The 23353-nt window shown below is 41.8% G+C and overlaps 1 protein-coding gene across 1 annotated transcript in view; it reads left to right on the forward strand.

The window, feature by feature from the left end:
- The first annotated feature begins 12148 nt into the window (after positions 1 to 12148).
- Positions 12149 to 23353, forward strand: part of SCN8A (sodium voltage-gated channel alpha subunit 8) — a 170824-nt gene continuing 159619 nt past the window's right edge. The window contains exon 1 of the mRNA XM_027106319.1: positions 12149 to 12269. The gene's annotated coding sequence lies outside the window, so the exon portion shown is untranslated. The remainder of the gene's footprint in view (positions 12270 to 23353) is intronic.

Genomic DNA, 23353 nt, shown 5'->3' on the forward strand with positions numbered 1-23353 from the left:
CTGAAAATAAGAAGTGATGTATTTCAAGGACCTAGAAGAAAATCAGGGAAAAGGTTAAAAGAAAATAACATAGTTTGCCTAAAATAAATGTACTATGTTTGGTGGAGGCTGGTATTCATTAACTTGATGTAGAAAAGCATGGCTGATCTCCCTCTCTCCTTGGGAGGCAAGGTGATATGATAACTTAGAGCACTGGAGTGCTGATAAATGTTTAGCAACTGGTTTTCTAGAAAAATGTGCATATATAGGTTTATTATAAATTTTACTTATATAAAGGATATGTAGCACACAGTTTAAAATATTATTAAATATATTACTCTTTGTTGTAAATTACCATATAGCCAACTGATTCCCACAGAACACTTTTGTTGATTTTTCCCTAACTCTGTATCCATAGCCAACCTACGGTTGCAGTTGACAAACGAGTACAGTTTTGACATGAACGTTGGTTGGTACTTTTGTTTACATTAATGAATAAGAGCAAAGTGAACAGCAAAGACATATGTTGGAACTTCACTGGTTTGTCAATGACATGAGTGATTTCCTTGCTGAATCAGATAACAGTCTTCTAATACTGAAAGAATCTTCCCTCAGTGTTCTCGTGTTATGAAGAATGTAACAGCTATAGACACAACACACTTTCAAGTTTAGTCTACATTTCGAACATTTTCCCACCTTCTTAAGGCTAGACAATCAGCAAAATGATAAATGAAGCCCTGAACTGTAATATGTGCCAATTGCTATGTTGTAAATATTCCCAGCGTGGTCAATTTCAAGTTATCAAAGTGATCTTACTGAATATGGAGTTAGGAAGAGATGTGAAGTAACACAATATTATTTAGTATTTCCACCCTATAGCTCTAAGAGATGTAAAGAATCTTAAGAGTGTAGACACTAATCAAAAGTAATGATTATAACTAGGAAGTAATTAATTTTGAATATTCTCTTGTTTTAAATATAATTTATTTATTGTAAGTTTGAATCACTTAATTTTTTTTTTTTTTTTCCGGTACGCGGGCCTCTCACTGTTGTGGCCTCTCCCGTTGCGGAGCACAGGCTCCGGACGCGCAGGCTCAGCGGCCACGGCTCACGCCCAGCCGCTCCGCGGCACGTGGGATCTTCCCGGACCGGGGCACGAACCCGCGTCCCCTGCATCGGCAGGCGGACTCTCAACCACTGCGCCACCAGGGAAGCCCTGCATCACTTAATTTTTAATAATGGCTGTGCTTAACAAATGCTCATAAGATTCCTGAAGCTTTGACTATCAGCTCTCACAAGGCTGTGTGTGTCAGCTCCGGCACATCTCTGCTTTGGAGTCAGACAAAGTCAGGTTTTGATTTAACTTTACTGGTTCCTCGTTCTCCAACCATGGGCAATATATCCAGCCTCTTCAAGCCTGGTTATTTCTACAGCAGGGCTAATAATACCACCATCATAGAGTTGAGTGAGGACAGAATGAGATCAAGTTTGTGAAGTGTCAAAATCAACACAAAATAGGAGAACAATATTAGTTTTTTTTTCAGTTAATGCACTTGGCTAGTCAGGAGGTATACTGATTTTTTTAAATTGAAGGATAATTGATCTATAACACTATGTTAGTTCCAGGTACACAACATAGTGATTCCGTATTTCTATACATTACAAAATCATCACCGCACAATATGAATTTTTTCCTCTTTCTCTGGTCTTTCTCTCGTCTGATCTATCCTGAACACTGCTTGTTAAAATTACCTTCCTGAAACAAGAGATCCTTGCTATGTCATCTCTCTGACTTATAGTGGTATTAATCACAAACTTCAATTTGCTCTCAAAGTCTACATCTTACCAATCTCATTTTTTCATTACTCCTTAGGTCGTCTGTGCCCCAGATACAAATCTGCTGACATTTCCCACAGACTCCTTAGGGATCCCACCTCTACACCTTTGTTCCCGACACTCCTTCCTGTTGAGACCTTCATATTATCTGTATCACCCTCCCCTCTCCCCGTCAGAACACACCTCCATAAGGCTGCCTTTGTTAGCCCCATCTCACGATGATATCTAACCTGAGTACTCAGTGCTGGGGATGTGCCGGGAACTGTACAAAATTTCTATACGCATTATCCCCTTTAGTTAGTCCAATTTAGAGATGAGGAAACGGAGGCACACTGAGAGTAAATCGTTTTCCCAAGGTCATACACCTAGTGAATGGTAGAGCTCAGATTGTAACTCGGGTGGTCTGACTCCAGAACGTGGGCTCTTAGACAACACGTTCTACTTAACTGCTTGAATAATTACCTTTTAAAATAAATTACATCTGTTTGTTTAATAGTACTGTATCATATATACTGTTATATATCACGTTCTTGGCCTTTTTCATGCCTAGGTTTATATGTTTTATTTAAGTACCATCTTCTTGAGGGCAGAGTTATTCATTTCTCAAACCTTTATAAAGTGGTCTCCCTATGTGTCAGGTACTTTATTAGACACTGGGGATATAAGACCTGTCCTTGGTTAAAGACATGACAAAACATCTTTATAGCAGAATACTATGTAGCGATAACAAAAAATGAGGGGGCTCTTTATGTAAAGACATTGGAAGTGTTCCAAGATATACTGTTAAGTATAAAAGCAAGGGGCGGAACATTTTGTACACTATGCCGACTTTTGTGTAAAATGGGGGGGGGGGGGTTAAAACTTCTTCTGTGTATTTTTACCTGTTAAAATAATAGACTCAGTTCTTATCAATATGAAGTTCATAGTTCAGACACCATACTATAACAGTGCTATAGTTGAAGAAAATGGAACATTGACCATCAAAAATATATATTCTGAAATCTTCAAAAACGATAAAATAATGAAGACCACGGTGGCAGTGAGGTGTTTAATGAAGTCTGTTTAATGAAGTCTCATGCTCCCCTTGCAGGATATAGAGTTATTGCTGAGAAGTGGCTTCTAGCAAAGGACTTTGTTTCCAGCATTCCTTGCATGTGGGACCATGTGATTAAATTCTGGCCAATGGAATGTGGGCAGAAGTGATGTAACCATAAAACTTCCTGTGGGTATTGACATCCAGGAAGTTCCTGAATGACTGTGTACAGCAAAGCTACTTTACTCCCCTTCCCCCCTGCCACCCATCACCCATCGGGCTGCATATGAGAAATGAAATTCTATTGTGTTTAGCCAGTGAGATTACAGTGTATATCTGTTATTGCAGTTTGTATCAATTTCATTAATACACCACTTTAGTATAAAATTTTCCTCTCAAAGTATAACTGAAAAATTTAAATGACTCTTTCAGACTCTTACTAATTTATCTCACCTGATACGCATAATTCGGTATATATATATATATATATTCAGCTGCAATACTTGCTGAAACAGTTTCACAAATTGATTTTTCTTATCTTTACCTGGTACCTATGGTAGGATCATCCACATCACAAAGCTCTGCCACAGGCATATGTGACATTTCAATCTTTTTTTTTTTTTTTTTTTTTTGTGGTACGCGGGCCTCTCACTGCTGTGGCCTCTCCCGTTGCGGAGCACAGGCTCCGGACGCGCAGGCTCCGCGGCCACGGCTCACGGGCCCAGCCGCTCCGTGGCATGTGGGATCTTCCCGGACCGGGGCACGAACCCGCGTCCCCTGCATCGGCAGGCGGACTCTCAACCACTGCGCCACCAGGGAAGCCCCATTTCACTCTTTAATAGATCCAATATTTCCATTTTCTTGACAGAACTGTATTTTCTTAGACCTTTTAACTTTTTACTCTAGTGTTAACATCTACCAGCTTTCCTCTCCTTTTAAAGATTTTATTATGAGATGCATCATACATACAGCAGAGGGCATGAAACAGAGAGTACATTTTCAAGAAAAATCAGAAAATGAAGACCTGTAAAATGCCACCCAAGTCAAGAAACAGAACCTTGCTGACCCCCAAGAAGCCCTCCAATTGTCCCTTCCTGATTATAATTTCCTTTCTTCCCCTACACAGGCGATCACTACCCTGACTTTGGTGATAACGATTTCCTTGCTTTTCTTCATGGTTTTGCCTCCTATGTCTGATCCCTGAATTATGTAATGTAGTCGATCTGTTTTTGAACTTTCTATAAAGGGAGTAATCAGCTCTATTTACTTTGTGTCTTGCTTCTGTGTCCAAAACGATGTTTGTGACAGTCATCCATGTGGTTTCATGTAGGGCTAGTTAGTTTTTCATTGCTGTAGAGCAGTCCTTTCTGTGACTGTACTGCATTTAACTTATTCATTCTAGTGTTGAAGGACATTTGACTATGGTAAACATCGCTTTTATGAACATTTTTCCCCATGTATCCTGGTGCAGATGAGCATGAGTTTCTCTAAGGTACACACCTGAAGAGTGAAATTGCTAGGATACGGAATGTGCCTGTCTTTAATTTGACTGGATAATTCCATTCTGTCTTGCACAGTGCACGCATTAGTGGTATACGAAAGTTCCCCTTGTCCCTCATCTAAGCCAACGTTTGGCATTGTCAGACTTTGAATTTTTTTGTCAATCTGATAGGCGTTTCATTGTGGTTTTAATTTGAAATTTTCATCATCAATAAGGTTGAACACCTCTTTATATGTTTATTGACCATTTAGAATTCTCTTCATGTGAAGTGCTTAATTTAAGTCTTTTAAGTCTTTGACTAATTTCTAATGGTGGTTTGATTGCAGGAGTTCTTAATCTTAGGCCTGTGTCGGTTATATGTTTTTCAAATATTTTCCCTACCCCACGCCTTATCTTTGTACTTTCTTTATGGAATCTTTTGGAAAATAAAGACTCAATTTGATCAGGAATGGATTTATCTTTTCCTTTACAGGTGGTGCTTTTTGTGTCTGGTTTAAGAAATCTTTCTTTTCCCTGAGATCGTAAAGTTATTCTCCAGTATTATATTCAAAGCTTTTATAGTTCTGGCTTTCACCTTTAGATATTTATTCCACATGGAAGTAGAAGTCTGATTTCATTATTTTCCATCTGGTTACCCAATTTCAGCACCATTTATTGAAAAGTCTGTCATTTCCCCATTGATCTGCAATGTCACCTATGGTCGTACATCAAGAGTTCATATAAGTGGGGGTCTGTTTCCGGGATTTCCATTCTGTTCCATTGTTCTATTCATCTTAACCCTGTGCGAACACCATATATTTTTTCCCATTTCGGTTTTCCTTCTGTCATTCATTCAAGACATTTATTTTGAGTGCCTGATAGACCCTCTTCTAGGTACTGAGGATAAAGCAGTTAATAAAGCAGACATAAAATCCCTGCCTTCCCAGAGTTTCTGTTCTAGTGGGAGAGTCAGACAATAAACAAGATAAATAAATAAAATAGACAGTATGTTGGATAATAATATTTGCTAAGGAGAAAAATAAAGCACGAAGGGGAATAGGAAGTATTGGGGGTGGGGCTGAAATTTTGGATAGGATGACCAAGGAAGGCGTCACTGAGAAGGAGATACCTGGGTTTATATCTAAAGGGAATAGGGAGCACCCTGTAGCTGTCTGGAGGAAGAGAGAAGAAGGATGATCCAGGCAGAAGGATCAGCAAGTGCAAAAGCCCTGAGATGGGACTGTGCCTGCTGTGTCTGAGTAATGGGTGAGGCCAGTGAGTGCTGTGGTGTGAGTACATATAGAAGGATACGAAGTCAGAGAATTAGCAAGGGCCAATCCCGGGAGGGCTTGTAATTCATAATACAGGTTTTGGTTTTTACAGCTGTTAGAAGGTTTTGAGAGGAGTAACTTGACCTAACTTCTATTTAAAAGGATCCTTCTGGATGTTAAGTTGAGAAGAGACTGAAGAAGGGCCAGGGGATAAACAGGGAGATCAGCCCAGAGGCGACTGAAACAAGTCAGGTGAAAGAAAATGGTGACTTGGACCAGAGGTAGCTGTGGTGAGAGAGGTTAGATTCTGGATTTGGCGATGGATCAGATGTGAGGTTTGAAAGACGGTAGTTAAGTCACGCTGATGATTGAATCTGAATCCCTGACATCTCACTCCACAGTCCACGTGTCTGCCCACTATGAATACTGCCTCTCATTGTGCCTATCAGAGAGTGTACTTACTACACAGAATGCATAGCAGTGCCGTCACTGAGGTTCCAGATGCTGATCTTGAGGCCTAAGGTATGCTCTTGTAGATGTAGTTTGACCAAATTAATCAGTAAATTATTTGTAAAGCTATAATAAAAGTAGGATAAGCCAGAAGCAAGATAAACCCAAAGTAGGACTGTCCAAAAGTCTACAGGCTAACACATGGTGGACATTGTCCTGGGGGATTTCACATTGCTTGCAGTGCAAAAGAAGACTAGAATGAGTGATGTCCTCTACATCACCAATATTTCTGCAGTGTGGAAGATTAGGAGTAATCTCAGAGATAAAAGTTCCAGACTGGAGTCTGCTGGCATCACAGAAAGCTAAGGGATTAAATCCTGTTTCCATTGAAGGGAACAGTAAATTCAGAGGAAGCAGTAACGTCTGGAATGAGGGATAGAAGATTAAGTAGACTATTATAGGGTCAAAAGGTAGAGATGAGAAGTGAGGCAGAACATCCAAAGAGGGAAAGTACTTCTGCTGGATTTCCATCAGGAAACCATAGATGACCTCTAAAAATAGTGGCGAGGACAGGGGTAGAACCCAAGGGTCACAGGCTCTCAGAGTAGGAAGGGGCATGTCCCACTTCACACTTTAAACATCTGTGTACACCAGGCATTTTTAACTCGGGGTTCAGGGACGAGTTTCACAATAGAATGTAAAGCTGTGCATTCGTATATGTGCATGTGTGGGCATGGATCTGCGAATTTATCTGGGAAGAAAAAAATCCATAGCTTTCATCAGATTTTCAAAGGAAGCCTGCATCCTAAAAATGTCCAGAACAACTGATCTTACAGTTTCTCCTTGAACCAATGCTTTTGGCTTCTTTCCTCAGGGGTGGTCTGTTTTGCTGCTCATCAGCTCTGCTAGAACGTCCTTCCTCATGGTGAGCTGGCACATATCTTCTAGGAACTCCCACCCCTGGTCTAGGTTTTGCCCCCTGGAGCGACACTGGGAAGTCTAATCCCTCTTCATCTCAGTGTATTGAATTTTTTTCTGACATGTGCTTAGTTGTTAAAGGAAATCCTTGACATTTGTAAGACCTTCGAAGATTCTCGTGAAGTCAGCAAAGATTCTCAAATTTTGAAAAGTTTGTAAGTTTAGCTACTCGGAGCTTAAAAGTAACAGATTCTATTACATGAACCCCATGTAATCCCATGAGGCTGAATTTCCATGTTCATGAAATTATTGGAGAAAGGATATAGAACTCTGTCCTCTTTCACTCTTTGGCTAATAATGTCTAATGATAGCTCCAAAGGGTCTGATTTTCAGGAAAAGCAGGTTTAATAAGGAAGACATACATCCTGAGTATAACAACCATAGAGCTTCAAAAATGCAAAGCAAAAACCATTTACAAAGGCAAGTAAGAAGAGTTTCTCTATGTCATGGGATTAAATTTTAAAAAAATCTGTAACCTCAACTTCTCTAACTTATTTACACATTGGCTTCCTGATAAATTATACTACATAAAGTCTTTAGTAATTCTACTTTAACCATTTTTTGTGGATTTCTTTTCCTTTCCTTCTCTTTACAATCATCTTGATATAGTTACCATATCGGAAATCAGTTCTCTGTCTCTTCACCTGGTATGAGGCCTGCTCCAATCAAAACCAACTTCTAGTTCAGTTATCCGGAGCCCCCTAAGCAGGTAATCTCTAAATGTTGATGTAAGATGAGAAGAAATAAATGCTCATTCATTCAATGAGTATGTATTCAAAGCCTACTGTATGCAATGCACACAGAGCCCAAGTGGTCAAAGAAGTTACAGTTTAAGTCAGTACCCAAGTTAAGGCAAATACTTAAACTTATATAGTAGCAAAATAACACAGCAAAGGGTTATGGCAATAAGTCAACAATGTAGATGAAATGGACTCATAAAGTATATTCCCATTGATCAATATAAGGCAGAAAAAGAGAAGAAGCAGAGAATAGAAAGAATAAATAGGAAACAAAGAGCACAATGTTAGATTTAACCCCAACCATATTAATAATCACACGAACTGTAAATTGTCTAACCACCCCAACTGAAAAACATAACTTGTTAGTTGGCAGGGGTGGGGAGTGGGGAACAAGACCCAACCATATGTTGCCCAAAAGAAAGCCATTTTAAATATAAAGATATAAATAGGTTAAAATTTTAAAAATGTAAGAAGAAATACCATGCCAGTATTTGTCTATGTTAGACAAAGTAAATTTCAGAACAAAAAATGTGGCCAAGGATGAAGAAGGTCATTTTTTTTTTTTTTTGAATCCTGGTCTTTTTTTTTTTTTTTTAAGATTTATTTATTTAATTGGCTTCATTTGGTCTTTGTTGCTGCGCGCGGGCTTTCTCTAGTTGAGGCGAGTGGGGGCTACTCTTCATTGTGGTGCACAGGCTTCTCATTGTGGTGGCATCTCTTGTTGCAGAGCACGGGCTCTAGGCACGCAGGCTTCAGTAGTTGTGGCACACGGGCTCAGTAGTTGTGGCTCACGGGCTCTAGAGTGCAGGCTCAATAGTTGTGGCGCACGGGCTTAGCTGCTTCGCGGCACGTGGGATTTTCCTGGACCAGGGCTTGAACCCGTGTCCCCTGAATTGTCAGGCAGATTTTTAACCACTGTGCCACCAGGGAAGTCCCACAGATGCAACAATTCTTAACAAAATGTTAGTAAATCAAATCCAACAATATATAAAAAGGATAATACACCATGATCAATACATTATCCTAGGTTGGTTTAACATTTGAAAATCAATCAATGTAATTCACCATATTATCAGACTAAAAAGGAAAGCCATATGCAGAAAAAGGATTGAGAAAATTCAACATTCATTCCTGATAAAAACTCTCAGGAAACTAGGAAAAGAAGAGACATTCCTCAACATGATAAAGGGTATCTAGGAAAAACCTACAGTTAACGTCATACTTAGTGATGAAAGATTGAATGTATTCCCCCTAAGATGAGGAAGATTTTTGCTCTAACCACTTCTATGCAACATTGTACTAGAAGTCCTAGCCAGTGCAATAAGGTAAGAAAAAGGAATAAAAGGCATTCAGAATGGAAGGAAGAAGCAAAACTCTTTATTTGCCAATGACATAATTGTCTCTGTAGAAAATCTGATGGAATCTACAAAGAAATCTACAATAGCTAATAAGTGAATTTAGCAAAGTTGCAATACATAAGGTCAATATATAAAAATTAATTGTACTTCTATATATTACCAATGAATAATCAGAAATTAAAATATAAAAACACTGGGACTTCCCTGGTGGTCTAATGGTTGGGACTCTGAGCTTCCACTGTAGGGGGGCATGGGTTTGATCCCTGGTCGGGAATTAGGATCCCACATGCCTTGCAGAGCAGCTAAAAAATAAAAACACTAATAGCATTAAAAATATGAAATATTTAGGAATAAATCCCAGAAAGGTGAAAAATAAACCATATCCTGAAAATTACAGAACATTGTTGAGAGAAATTAAAGAGAACTGAAATAAATGGAATGATACACTGTGTTGTTATGATATCAATTCTCCCCAAATTGATCTACAGATTCAATGCAATCTTGATCAAAATTCCAGGGGGCTTTTTTTGCAGAATTTGACCAGCTGATTCTAAAATTCATATGGCCATGCAAAGGACCTAGAATAACAAAATCAATATTTAAAAAGGAAGAGCAAAGTCGGAGGGCTGACACTATTTGACTTCAAGATTTATTATAAAGCAGGGGTAATGAAGACAGTGTGGTATTAGTGTCAAGACAGACAAAAAGATCAATGAAATAGAATAGAGAGTCCACAATCAGACCCTTAACATACTTGATTAATTGATTTTTGACAAAGGTGCAAGGGTAATCAGGTAGTGCAGGAACACTAGATATCAATGTCAAAAAAAAAGAACTTATATATTACTCCAAAAGCATGATCCATAGAAGAGGAGAAAGTAATAAACCAGACTTCATAAAAATTAAGAATTTCTGCTCTTTGAAAGACTTTAAGAGAATAAAAAGGTACACCCACACTGGGAGACGATATGTACAAATCACGTATCTCATAAAAGACTTGTATCTGGAATATATAAACACCTCTCAAAACTCATTAATAGGAAACAAACAACCCAACTTAAAAAATAGGCAAAATACTTGAACAGACATGTCACCCAAGAGCATATACTGATGACAAATAAGCCCACGAAAAGATGCTCAGTATCTTTAGTCATTAGGGAAATGCCAGTCAAAACCGTAATAACACTTCTTACCTGTTGGAATGGCTAAAATGAAGAAGACTGACCATAGCTAGTGTTGCCAAGGATGTGGAGCAACTGAAACTCTCATATACTGCTAGTAAGAATGTACAATGACACAACCACTTTGAAAAGCAGTTTGGCCCTTTCTTAATATGTTAAATATACATCTACAGTAGGACTCAGTCATTCCATTCTTAGACATTTATACCCAAGAGAAATAAAAGCATATGTCCACACAAGGACTTGCACACAAATACTCATAACAGCTTTATTTATAATGGGCAAAAACTGGATATAACCTAAATGTCATCACCAGGTGACTAGATAAGCAAATTGTGGTATACCTCTATAATGAATAGTACTCAGCAATAAAAGGGAAAGAACTATTGATAGACAACTGAATAATTTCAAAATAATTAAACTGAGCAGAAGAGGCCCTACAAAGAAAGTACATACTGTATGATACCGTTTGTTTGAAATTCTGGAAAATGCAAACTATTGTACAGTAATAGCAAGAAGATTGTGGTTGCTTGGAGAGGCAGTGAGTGTGGGAGAGTGATGCACAGAGGGATTACACAGGGGCCTGGGAAAACTTTTGGAGGTGACGGGTATGTTCATTACCTTGATGGTTGTGATAGTTTCATGCATGCATACATATGTCAAAACTGTTCACTCTAAACATGCATAGTTTATCCTATGTCAAATATACCTCAATAAAGCTATTTAAAAATGTATGTAGTGGGCACACTATGTATGCCAGATCGTGTTCTCAGGGTGTGAAATGCATTCTCCTCTTTAATTCTCACAACAAACCTATCAGGTCAGTCCTATGATTGTTCCCTTTTACAGATGAGAACAATGAAGCTCAGAGTTGTTCGCGTCCAAGGGTACTCAGTAAGTGGCGGCGGCCTGCCCATACTCTTTCACTCTTAACTGTGAACTTGCGGTAAAAAGAAATATGTGTGAGAAGCACAATAAAGTGCTAAGAGTTCTCACATTCATTGTCTAGATCTTCGTAAGAGAGTGTAGAGTAAGCAGTTCAAATGATCGTGCCTACTTTACAGATGGACAAACTGAGATTCAAAAGGATTAAGGTGACCATTGCAGTTTCAGGCCTGGGGGAAGGGATTTCTCCCTCCTCCTCACACCGGAGCCGCGTCCACTGAATCACAAGGCTCCAGCTGCTGCTCATAGACTCCTGCGTTTTTTTCTCAGGCAGCCAAAGCTCGGGTAAATTGAGTTCCTGGTGTTTTTAGATGTCAGAGATTCTAACAACTGAGCACTGCACTGTTACTAGGCATTTCCTTCTGCGACTGTCGTTCAGGAGAAAGGTAAGACTTGGCATTTCCAAGGGTCACGGGGCCCTCGAGTCCACAAAGCACCTTTCGGGTTTCAACGCCCGCGTGCTGGCTGACAGCCCGCCAGCGTTCAGCGGCCGCGTCCCGGCGCTCGGCCCGGGTGCCCCTCCCGCGCGGCTCGGCGGGGGCGTCGGGGAGGCGGGCCCGGGGACGCTCGCGAGGCGCTCCGGCGCGGCGCCCCCTGCCGGCGCCCTGCTCCCTCGCCCCGGATCCGGTCCGGGCGGCGCGGGGACGCCGGCCTGACAGCCAGCGAGCGGGCGGGCGCGCCCTGCAGAGGTAGGTGGGCTGCTGGGCGCAGGCAGGCAGGCGGGCGGGGGCGGCGTGCGCGAGCGGGGGCAGGAGGCGGGCAGGGGGCGCGCTCCGGGGGTCGGCGTGGGGGCACGGTGGGCGGGGGGCCCGGGGGCGGGGGCGCGCGCGGCGGCGCGCGGCGGGCGCGAGTCATCAATTATGCAAGGACTTCGGCGGCGCGGGGGGCGGGCGCGGGGAGCGCTCCAAGATGGCGCCGACCGCAGTCCCGCCCGCAGCATCCTCCGCACCTCCGCAGTCCGGCCGCGCCTCCCGGGCCCCGCGTTAGGGCCGCCGCTGCCTCCCTTGCCGCCGCTGCCGTAAGTAGCCCCATAGCCCCCGCCCCGGCGCCGCTCCTCGCCCGCCGGCTTCCCCTTCTCGCCTCGGGACCCTGGAGCGGGGCTCGCCCACCTCCAGCCAGGGGCTTTGCCGCAGAGTGCGCGGTGGGGCTCCAGGGGCAGTGGAGCGGGGTTTGTGCCCTCCCTGTTTTGGACAGGTGTTTGGAAGTCTTGCTTCCTTCTACCGTGTTTACTGGGGATCCCTGAGGAGAACTGAGGACCACCGGCCCCCACCCCCATACACCCTCTCTCTCCTCCGCTCTTGGCTGCACTGGGGGACACTGGCGTGCCCTCGGCGCCCCTTCCGTAGGGCAGCACCCTCTCCTCCCCATCTCTCAGAGCCGGGCCAGAGTCGGGGCCCCTCGCCCGGTTGCACTGGAAGGGCAGCGCCGTCCGGATCTTCTAGGCAGCTCCTTAGCTCTACCCCCTCCCCCATGTCTTACTGCATCCTTCTCCCCCATCCGGCTTCAGATTGTTACCAACTGCAGAAGCCTGGGGCTCGTGGGTTCTTAGGGCAGCCAGGACTCCCCTGTCCTTTACTCGGATGCATCCGTCCCCCTCCCGACAGGGTACTCGGGGGTTGTTGGGGGCCCCCGGGACCTTCCTTGGCAGGCTAGGATTCCTGCATTAGGGAGTACATCACTTTCAGAACATCCCCTTCCCCCGCCCCCACCCCTACGCCACCCGATGCAGAGCTTGCTCCTCTCCTCCTCTCTGCTTCCCTCCCCCACCTTACCACCGGCAGCAGCACCCTGGGCTTCTGCTAGCTTTGGGCTTGCAGGACTGCCCAGCTCCACAGGCTTGGACCCCTCCTCTCTAGTTCTCACTTGGTACTTGGGGGACCGCAAAGCCTCTGCATTTTTCCTGAGAGCTCAGCTCCATCCCCTCCTTGCCGGCAGCAACCACCGGTGGAGACTTGGCAGCTAACTTTCGGGGGGGCTTAGCCACGGCTTTCAGACCCCTTCAAGGGCCCCAGTTTCGAGGTGGGATGAAGTGGGAATAATTTTACAGCCTGATAAATATGATTCTACAATCCATGCCTTCCTTCCAACTACCCCACCCTGTGCCCTCTTCCTCACTTACACTGCAGTTTTTGAAACATGGGGGAATACATTTTATATCCGGAGATTCCAAGATGCCAAGGTTCAGCGTCGGTATTCATAATAAAAGGATGGCATCTGTTTTGGGGGAGGGGAAGGGGTAGAAGAAACTTTGCATTGCATCTGGCTAATTCAGGGGGAGGGAGAAATAATTAGCATGGAGCAAGCTCTACCAAACAGGGAAAATTGCTTTTAATGCACGCACAATGGGCACCAGAGAAGCCGGGATGGAAGCAGGAAGTGTGGGTGAGGGCTCTGGGGGCAAAGGGGGAGAGTGCTTTTTATAACCGTTTTCTCGAGTTTGAACCTGGAGAGCCTTTAGAAAGGTAGTGGTGTGCTAGGGCTGTGGGATGTTTTAGCTTTCCAAGGGAGATTTCGGGTGTTTTAGGTAGGTTTTCACTGTTTCACAATCTTTCTGTACTTCTCTTTTCTCCACGTGTATTAGAAGATAATGGTGGTTAGGGGACTTCTTTTTCTTTCCTCAAAAAAAAAAATTGGTTTTTTTTTTTTTTGATGTGTAATGCAAATGGCTGGATAACATTACCACCTGGTACCACCATCCTGGTAGAAGTCTCAGGGGAATCAGACTTAAAATGCTGAAAGCTTTGTAACACGTTACCTGTAACCTGGTTCTTGAAATACTGCAGCATTTTTTCTTTGGAGCTCATGATCCACAAGGCTTCAGTTCTCCCTGAAAGAGAATTGGATTGCTTGGAAGCGGGTAGTAGTGATGGCTTGGTACTCAGCAAACATTGTCTGTCCTAGAAATTGAGGCTCTCCCTGGAGAGGGCTCCAAGCGTGTTCTGTGTTCTATGGACATCTGATTCAGGGTATGTGTAAATATGTTGTTTCTTAGTAGTGCTGCTGGTGGGTACTACAACACAGTTCTTGACAGTGCTGGTCAGTTACTCGTTTCTTGGGTTCAGTTGGAGAGGCTTCCGTTTTCATTTGGGGTTTTGTCAACTTTTATCAAAATATTTGAAGGATTTTATTTTAAATTAATAAAAGATTATGAAATGGAATATAGCATGCTTACAAACAAACAATCATACAGTTGATTTTGCTTTCTTTGTAGGGGCTTTAACAAATCTTTCGCAGGGCCCAACTTGCCCGGCTTTGGTTGCCGGTGTTGAGGTTTGCGCCAGGGTTTCTTGCCGTGGTGCTGAAAGGACAGTTCCCTGACAGTCCTGCCGTAGAGTGCACTCGTGCTGGACGTGCTTTGGGTTTTTCCTGCTTTTATCATCAGCAGGCTTTCCTGTAGCTGTGTGTGTGTGTGCGCGCGCATGTGCATGCGCAGCTGGGTTTATACTTGAAGTTGCAGGCCTAGTTACCATATTTTATTACTCCCACATAACTCTTCATTTTGGCTGTCCCTCATGGAGACAGTGTTTTTACAGGCTGCAGCAGATCCATATGTAAGTCATACAGTGACATTTTGCTGACTGCATTATTTCAGCACATTTTGATAATTTCAAGTAGCAAGAAACTATTAATGTTATGGGAATTTGGTCTCCTCCAGAAGTAATCAGATAGCTTGCTAAATTAAGCTGGATCAGAAGGGCATCTTCTTTGGGTTGATTTGAACAGTGAGCTGGGAAAAGGACTCAACACAGCAGAGGCCAGTATGTGATTCATTGTTTCACTAAAGTAATTTGTCAAAAAAGTATTTTAAAATCCTAAAATAGTGAAGGGAGCCATAAAATTCAGCTTGTCTGAATCTCTCACCTAGCACAGGGATAAAGCAGCTCGTTCCTTTTGGGTTCCACTGTGATTGAAGTACTTTTGTGTCATTGAAAAGGTAACATACATAAAGTTGAAAGACATATAAATTGGGGCTGTGTCAGGGGCAAATGTCATTCTTGTGCTTCTTACCAAGAAAAGATTGACATTCAGTGTTCTATAGAGATTACACGAGAAACCTGCACCTGCTTGGAAAGAATACGAAGGTAGAGACATATCCACCTAAAGCACGAAAAGCATTCTTGAATGGAAGGAAAAGTAATTATCTTTAATGTGCTGATATTATGTAACAAGTTGTTCCGGAGGCACATGCATGAATTAATGAATACTTAATTCCTACAGATTATATCTGAGAAGGAAAATAAAACCACGCTGTAACGCAGACGTAGAGAATGGACTTGAGGACACGGGGAGGGGAGGGGTAAGCTGGGACGAAGTGAGAGAGTGGCATGGACCTATGTACACTACCAAATGTAAAATAGATAGCTAGTGGGAAGCAGGCGCACAGCACAAGGAGATCAGCTCGGTGCTTTGTGACCACCTAGAGGGGTGGGATAGGGAGGATGGGAGGCAGACGCAAGAGGGAGGAGATATGGGGATATATGTATATGTATAGCTGATTCACTTTGTTATACAGCAGAAACGAACACACCATTGTAAAGTAATCATACTCCAGTAAAGATGTTAAAAAACAAACAAAAAAACCCCACACTGTATAGAAAGTGTTAAAAAATACAGTTTATTCAGAGTCAGATCAGTCTCCATAATTATAAAAATAAGGTAGGGCTTCCCTGGTGGCGCAGTGGTTGAGAGTCCGGACGCGGGTTCGTGCCCCGCTCTGGGAGGATCCCACGTGCTGCGGAGCGGCTGGGCCCGTGAGCCATGGCCGCTGAGCCTGCGCGTCCGGAGCCTGTGCTCCGCAACGGGAGAGGCCACAGCAGTGAGAGGCCCGCGTACCGCAAAAAAAAAAAAAAAAAAAAAAAAAAAAAGTATACTTATTGCAGAAATATTTTAATATATAAAAGACAGGAAAAAAGTCATCCTTAGCAAAACAGTTGTCTGTGTTTATGGTTATTTCAGTCTTTTTTTTTTTTCTGTAGAGAGGGCAAGAAGCACTTGCAAAAGTTATTCAGAAGAACAAAAAGTAAGTATTTTAAAACCAAGCCTTTTAAACTCTTAAGTTCACAGTCCACTAGTTAGTCACTGAGAGGCCTAACAGCTAGATCATTATATCTCAGTTTACCTTTATTTTCTGAATCATGTAAAAAAAATTTCCACGAAATTTCTTTCATGTGAATTCTAATTCATTCTTAGAATTGGACTCCTGTAAAGTCTTTTGATTTAAATATAGCAAGTTAACTAGAAGAATAAAGAAAACTTTACAGATATTCTCCCTCTGCACCTACTGTGTGTGAAGCATTGCACTAAGCACTAACACTCTTTAAATGGCAGGACTCAGCTTAGAAAATTATACCCTGCTCAAAACCTATGGCTATTAAAGTGTTAAAAGAAGGAAACGGAGCTTTCACCCTTCACATATATTAATTGCTGAAATGCTGACTGGAAGTGATTTAACCTAAAAAAAATAATGTGTGCAGGAATATGAAGTAAATGTATGTGAATAAAAGACAAAGAAGAAATCTTCTGGAAAATTTTTCTCTGTCCCTCCGTGAAGTTATAGATACAAAATCAGGACCCGCGTTTAAGTACATATCAGGAATTAAGGTGAAATGAAGACCCAAGAAGGTTGCCTTAGTTACACTGCTGAGAAGAAAAAGTCAGGAACAGTGTAGGCTTTGGAGGTAGGCAAAACTAAGTTCAAGTCTTGATTCTGCTACTTACTAGCTTTGTCACCTTGGGTAAGTCATTTAATCTGTCTGAGCTTCAGTGTTCTCATCTATAAAAATAGGAATAATAATACCTACATTGCAAGGTGTTTGTGGGGATTAAATGAAATCTCTGTTTCCTGACACGTAGAGCTCAGTATATTTTAGCTCCTTTTCCTCTAGGGATTTAGCAGCTTAGTGTGTATTTATATGTGTATTTGATAGAGTATATATGTACTGTATTAAATTTCAGTAGTCTGAAAAGCAGACGGTTGCTTTATCTTCAGTCTGGCAGAGAGAATAGAATCTGCAGGTGTGCTGACTTGGGTGGACATTGCTAATATAAAAGGAGAAGAGTTTTACTGTATAATTGCAGTGCTGACCTCCACCAACACAGTGCAAATGCAGTTACCAAAGTAACTCTTTCTGCATTCATTCCCAAACTATTCTAGAATAGGACTCTTTACCAAATAGGAATGCTCTGACATTCGCCGGTTGGCAGGCAACTGGGCTGTTTTTAGCTATAGTTTGGGATCTGAAAGTGGAATGGGCCCAAAGGCTGAGGTGTCCCTTTATCCTTACTTGAGCTGAATGTGTTAATTGTGGTAAGTGATTATACGGGTTTGGAGTTGCTTTTGTCTTCAGCACCCTTCTAGGTTTTCCCATTATATAGTCTTTTTTTTTTTTTTTTTGCGATACTCGGGCCTCTCACTGCTGTGGCCTCTCCCGTTGCGGAGCACAGGCTCCGGACACGCAGGCTCCGCGGCATGTGGGATCTTCCCAGACCGGGGCACGAACCCTTGTCCCCTGCATCAGCAGGCGGACTCCCAACCACTGCGCCATCAGGGAAGCCCATTATATAGTCTTTTAATTGCTTTATTTGAATGAGTCTCATACATTTAGGTCTCATGGCTGACCATCTACTTTTGGTAATTATTACTCTATGTTTATCTGTTTATAAAAACTTAAAAAATCCTTCTATCAGTTGATAGTTTGAGTTAGGTAAGATAAATATTATCCTATGCATTTTATAGCTGAGGAAACTGAGGATCCCAGAGCTTGAATGAGTTGTCTAGGGCTATGGGACCATTAAGTGATGGAGTGGAGACAGGGACCCAGGTTGGTTGACTCATGCTTAAAGATTTTTCTTCCATTAAATGGTGTTATATTCTGATGTTCATATAGCCAAGTATTGTGAACGATTTTGGCTTTAAGAAATTATCATTACCCTAGGTATCTAAACATATCTTACTGAGTGGGCATAATGAAAGATTCTGGGATAGGCAGAGGGAGGGCAAGAGTACCTTTGAAGGAGAGCATTTGGAAGCAGGAAGGAGAGGGAAAATGAACAGAAGATGTATCAATAAATAAAATATGGATGAAAATAGGAGGCATTGAAGTAACATGGTCGTTTTGTTTCTGCAGCTATCCTGGCTACTTTTTTAAAGGTCATCATGTCTTGGTGTCTACTTGTCATTCGTCATTTCTCTTGCACATAAATACACATTTGGCTACTCATAAATGCTCCCACGTTGCCAGTATAAGTTATAACCAGGACCACAGGGGAATTATGGCCACTATCACCTGGACTTTTTTGCTTATGCAAGGCTGAAATTGGTGTAGGACTCAGAGAAGAATTGGTGCTTGGTGGCGGGAGGGTTATGCTAGTTGAAGCAGAAAAAGTTCTGGGAGGCTCTAGATCTAAAAGAGCAAAGGTGAAGGTAGATAATAGTTACAGTTTCCCTTAGGTATATGGAGATGTGTCATAGTGAGGAGAGTGGAGCAGAAGAAAAGCTAGGACCCTGAGGGTCTAAGATGTGCTCTTAGTTTGGGACTGAAGCTCTCTTGATCCTGGAAGGAGTCGATTGGGTTAGGATAACTAAAATGTTGTCTGGAGAGGTTTGGAACGCTTTTATATTCACTGTTGGTGGTAGCGAGAGTCCTCCTGTGTTCACTGGGCTTGTCCCAGGATCTGGAAATGGAAAGCACTGAAATCCCTCAAAAGACACATTAACAGGCTCCTTTCATGTTCAGTTGATTAGTGCGATTTTTATGATGAAATCTTTTGGGTTCCTAGGGAATAAGAACATTAGAGAAATATAGCGAACGCTTATTTATCCAAGGATGGATTATCTAGGCTATGAATTATACATGTCACTTATTTCCCTCTCGTTTTCTGCATCTTGAGCATTTAACTGATCGTTAGCATTTCCATCAGAGTGAACTTGGGAAGGGAGAAAAAGTCAAAATTAAAATGTTACTGTAAATTTTTAGATAATGATTGAGAAAGGAAGAGATCAATGGGAAGGCAACTCATGTTTAGTCTATTCTTATTCTCTCCTTATTTTAAAGTACAGACAGTTGAAAGCTGAGCCTCCAAAAGCTTCCCTGGAAGCCAGTGTGAAATAGCATTTTCCCCTCATTTTACTGAGTGACGGCCCTGTAAATAAATAGGGCTTAATTTATTACACGGTTAGTCTTGTTTCACAAGGAATTCTTCTTCAATTAAGGATAATGCAGCAGGCTTTTCTTCACATTCACTAGTGACTTTCTGTCTTAGCAAGAAGCTGGATAAAATGCTTTTAAATGAAAACAAATTGATGCGTTATTATTAAATTGCAGAGAAAAATCGAGCAGGTTGCGAATGAGACTGGTAGAGCTTTCTCAGAGGTCAGAACAGCCAGAAATCTCATTTGCTACAGAGTTCTTAATTGGATTTCCTAAGATTTTGGTGAAGACTAAAATGGCAGAATGTCTTATTTCTAGGAAAGATACCTTGAACAAAATAAAACATTTTAAACAGATTTATATTGTGATAGGGAAGAAAGCATTGAGAGTGTGAGGAATCATCAGGGTGGAGGATGAGGAAAGGTGAAAGAATGACTGCAGTGAAAATGGACAAGGGAATTTGGATGTGAACTTGGAGGAACTGCTCATGTTTTTTTTTTTTTTGTGCGGTACGCGGGCCTCTCACTGTTGTGGCCTCTCCCGTTGCGGAGCACAGGCTCCGGACGCACAGACTCAGCGGCCACGGCTCACAGGCCCAGCCGCTCCGCGGCATGTGGGATCTTCCTGGACCAGGGCACGAACCTGCGTCCCCTGCATCGGCAGGCAGACTCTCAACCACTGTGCCACCAGGGAAGCCCCTGCTCATGTTTTAAGAGAAAGAGTTCTCTCTCCTCTGCAGACTCCTTTGGATACATGTCTTTGTTCTTCTTCCTGAACTAGAGTTGTCCCGATTTTCCAGATAGGGCACAGAACCTTAGGAAGATGTTTTGTGTTTTAAATGTTATTTTATCCCTTTCTCTGCTAGAACTTTGCTGCAAATTGCTTACTTTATCTGATGTCTGCTTTGGAAAAGCTGGAGAAATTTTCTTGCTTTGTAGCAAAAAATTTAGTACCATTCTTAAATGTTTTTTCAAAATTTCCTCTTTTTTTAAAAAAAAGGATTTTAAGTCATTTAATATAAAAAACATTTTCTCAAAAGGCACTGTGGAAGGTATCTCTGTATTCTATACATAAAATATATCTTTTACATTTTTTTGAGTAGTTACAGAGGCAAAAGGTTAAAAAATCAGAGAGTTCAAAGTTAAGTCTTTTATACTGTCACCTTCACTCAGTGTGCCCTCCATAAAGGCAACTGCTGTTACCAGTTTCTCTTGTATCCTTTCTACATAGATACGCCTGCACACATTTTCTCTCCCCTGCCCTCCCCCACAGTTATGTCCATTGTCTTTTGAGGAAGACTGTTAAAAATAGTTTGGGGAGTTAACTCTCATTCTAGGTCATCTTAGATCAATTAATTCCCGTTAGCAAAAATTTTAGTGACATTCTTAAGTGTTTTTTTTTATTTCCTCTTTTTATTTTTTTAAGGATTTTAAGTCATTTAATATGAAAACATTTTCTCAGAAGGCACTGTTGAAGGTATCTCTTCCATTCTGTGTCATAAATTTGGGAATTTGGATATAGAGTATAATTAGAATTATATTCAAATTAGAAATTTTGCTAAGAACAAATCAGTTGGGCTGGGGTAGAATTCCCCAGTGGCAGACAAGCCTGCAAAGATACAGTAGAGTTAGCCAAACACTAAGAATTTTTTTGAAGTTGCATTTATCCTTGGAGACAATGGAGAACATAGAAGATTTTTTAGGGGGTGCAAAATGACACATCATCAAAGCCGTGCTTTAATATTTTAGGAGAATTGGGCAGCAGTGTGTATATAACAGGATGGAACAGAACAAGGAATGGACATCCAGTTAATTGACTGTTTGATTTGGCCTAGCTGTGTGGTGACAAAGGCTTGGACTCGGACAGTAGTGATGAAGATGGAAAGGAAAGAATATAAATACAATTTTGTATATGTGTGTCACACGGATGTGTGCGTTTAAGTCGCATTTTTATAATGTAAGAAATTGTTTCGGGGAAGGCCCAATAGGAATTGGTGAATAACTTTACTTGGGGAAAAGGGAGGAGGAGTTAAAGATTGTTTTGCTGTTTTAAAGTTCAGCGACAGAGCCTCTTCTGTTTAGAAAATCTGAGGAAGTAAGTTCTGTAATACACATTGGCAGTGTAGTCCAGAGCATCTTGGTTAGCAAGCTACCTTAATTTCTAATTTTTAATCCTTTCTCTGCAGAGGGTTTTCCCCCATCAGCTTCTCATGCTTTCTTTAAGGAAAACCTAAATCTTCCAACTTCTTTATTCTGTGTGTTCTCTCACTGATAAATATTACTTAATCTTTGTGGGTCTCTGTCCTTTTCTTATTTTGTGGTCTTTTATTCTATCCATTTATAGACACTTAGCTCGCTGTCTTTTTCCTTTATACTCTCAACTGACCTTCGGTTTAGTGTATTATAAAGAAACAAGAATTATGCACCTTTCCATAGGTGGATGACTGTTTTGTCCTTACTGAAACTCAGTGACTTTCTTTCTTTGATCATTTGCTTATATTCTGTGTGTTTCATGGAAGCCGTAGTAAGTATTTGAAATTGCAGGTTGAATTAAAGGTAGCAACTGAGAGAATTCTAATAGGTGAAAGCAGAGGGAAAGTGTTAGGCCTTATCAGCCAGTGATGTTGCTTGTTATTTCAGGTATTGACCTTGGGCTGTCAATACAAAAGGTCAGACTTGCATAAACTTCCTTGGTGTAGCTGGGGTACGAGAGAGTAGAGAGTGGACCCTAATGCGTGATTTCAGTATACTGTGATAATTTAGAGCAAAGGGTGAGCTCAGGGAGCTTGGGTTCTAGTCTAGTCTTTTGCAGTCAGTAAAGATCTTTGAATAAGAAAAACTAAAGGGTGGGCTTCCCTGGTGGCGCAGTGGTTAAGAATCTGCCTGCCAATGCAGGGGACACAGGTTCGAGCCCTGGTCCGGGAAGATCCCACATGCCGCGGAGCAACTAAGCCCGTGTGCCACAGCTACTGAGCCTGCGCTCTAGAGCCCGCGAGCCCCAATTACTGAGCCCGTGTGCTACAACTACTGAAGCCCGCATGCCTAGAGCCCATGCTCTGCGACAAGAGAAGCCACTGCAGTGAGAAGCCTGCGCACTGCAACGAAGAGTAGGCCCCGCCCGCCGCAACTAGAGAAAGCCCGCGCGCAGCAACGAAGACCTAATGCAGCCAAAAATAAATAAATAAAATAAATTAATTAAAAAAAAAGAAGAAAGAAAAAATAAAGGGTGATTGGAACATCAGAACATATGCATGCAAAATAATAGAATGCGCCTGGAGAAAAGCAATTTAATTCAGTAAATCTTTCCATTTAATTTTCCTTCTCACCACCAAAGTTACTGAGTTTTTGCAAATTCCGTTAACATTTGCCATAGTTTGCACTCAGATTGTTCGCAGAAGTCTTCATGGTTTATGTGGAACCAGTAGAGCAGGCAGAATTCATGTACAAGATGTTAGTAAACTTAGACTCTGTTTAGGGGTATAAAGCGTCTTTACAGTAATCCCATCAGGAGGTTCTCTGTGCAGTCACACTGTAAGTTTGTACCGGCTTCCTAGTATGAATGCTCAAAGTAACAGTGATGAAGAATAGGTAAACAACAGACTCTTGGGAAGCCATTCTTAAAATAGTTTGGGGTGAGGAAAGTCCATAAAGACCACTAAACTGAAAGGTGGCAATCTGTTTTATTAATCTAGATGTTCTAGTGCAAGTAATATTTCAGTAGGTGTATAGGTTTTTATTTTTTCACTTTCCTTCTATTAGTAATATTTCTTCTTCCTTGTCTCTAGAAAAGAGGGGTGGTAGAAAACCAAAGAAAGGCGCAGATAGATTGAGTGATTAAATGGAGTGGGGAAACAAAGCAGAACGATCCTATGAGTATTTCACTTATCTCACGAGGCTGTTTTCTTTTCTGACTCATACAAGAAAACTTCAGCCATAAGGGCTAAAGGGGTAGA

Source organism: Aethalodelphis obliquidens, unplaced genomic scaffold, assembly GCF_003676395.1.
Source record: "Aethalodelphis obliquidens isolate GAN/ISIS:26980383/991018 unplaced genomic scaffold, ASM367639v1 scaffold8, whole genome shotgun sequence".
NCBI classification, from domain to species: domain Eukaryota; kingdom Metazoa; phylum Chordata; class Mammalia; order Artiodactyla; family Delphinidae; genus Aethalodelphis; species Aethalodelphis obliquidens.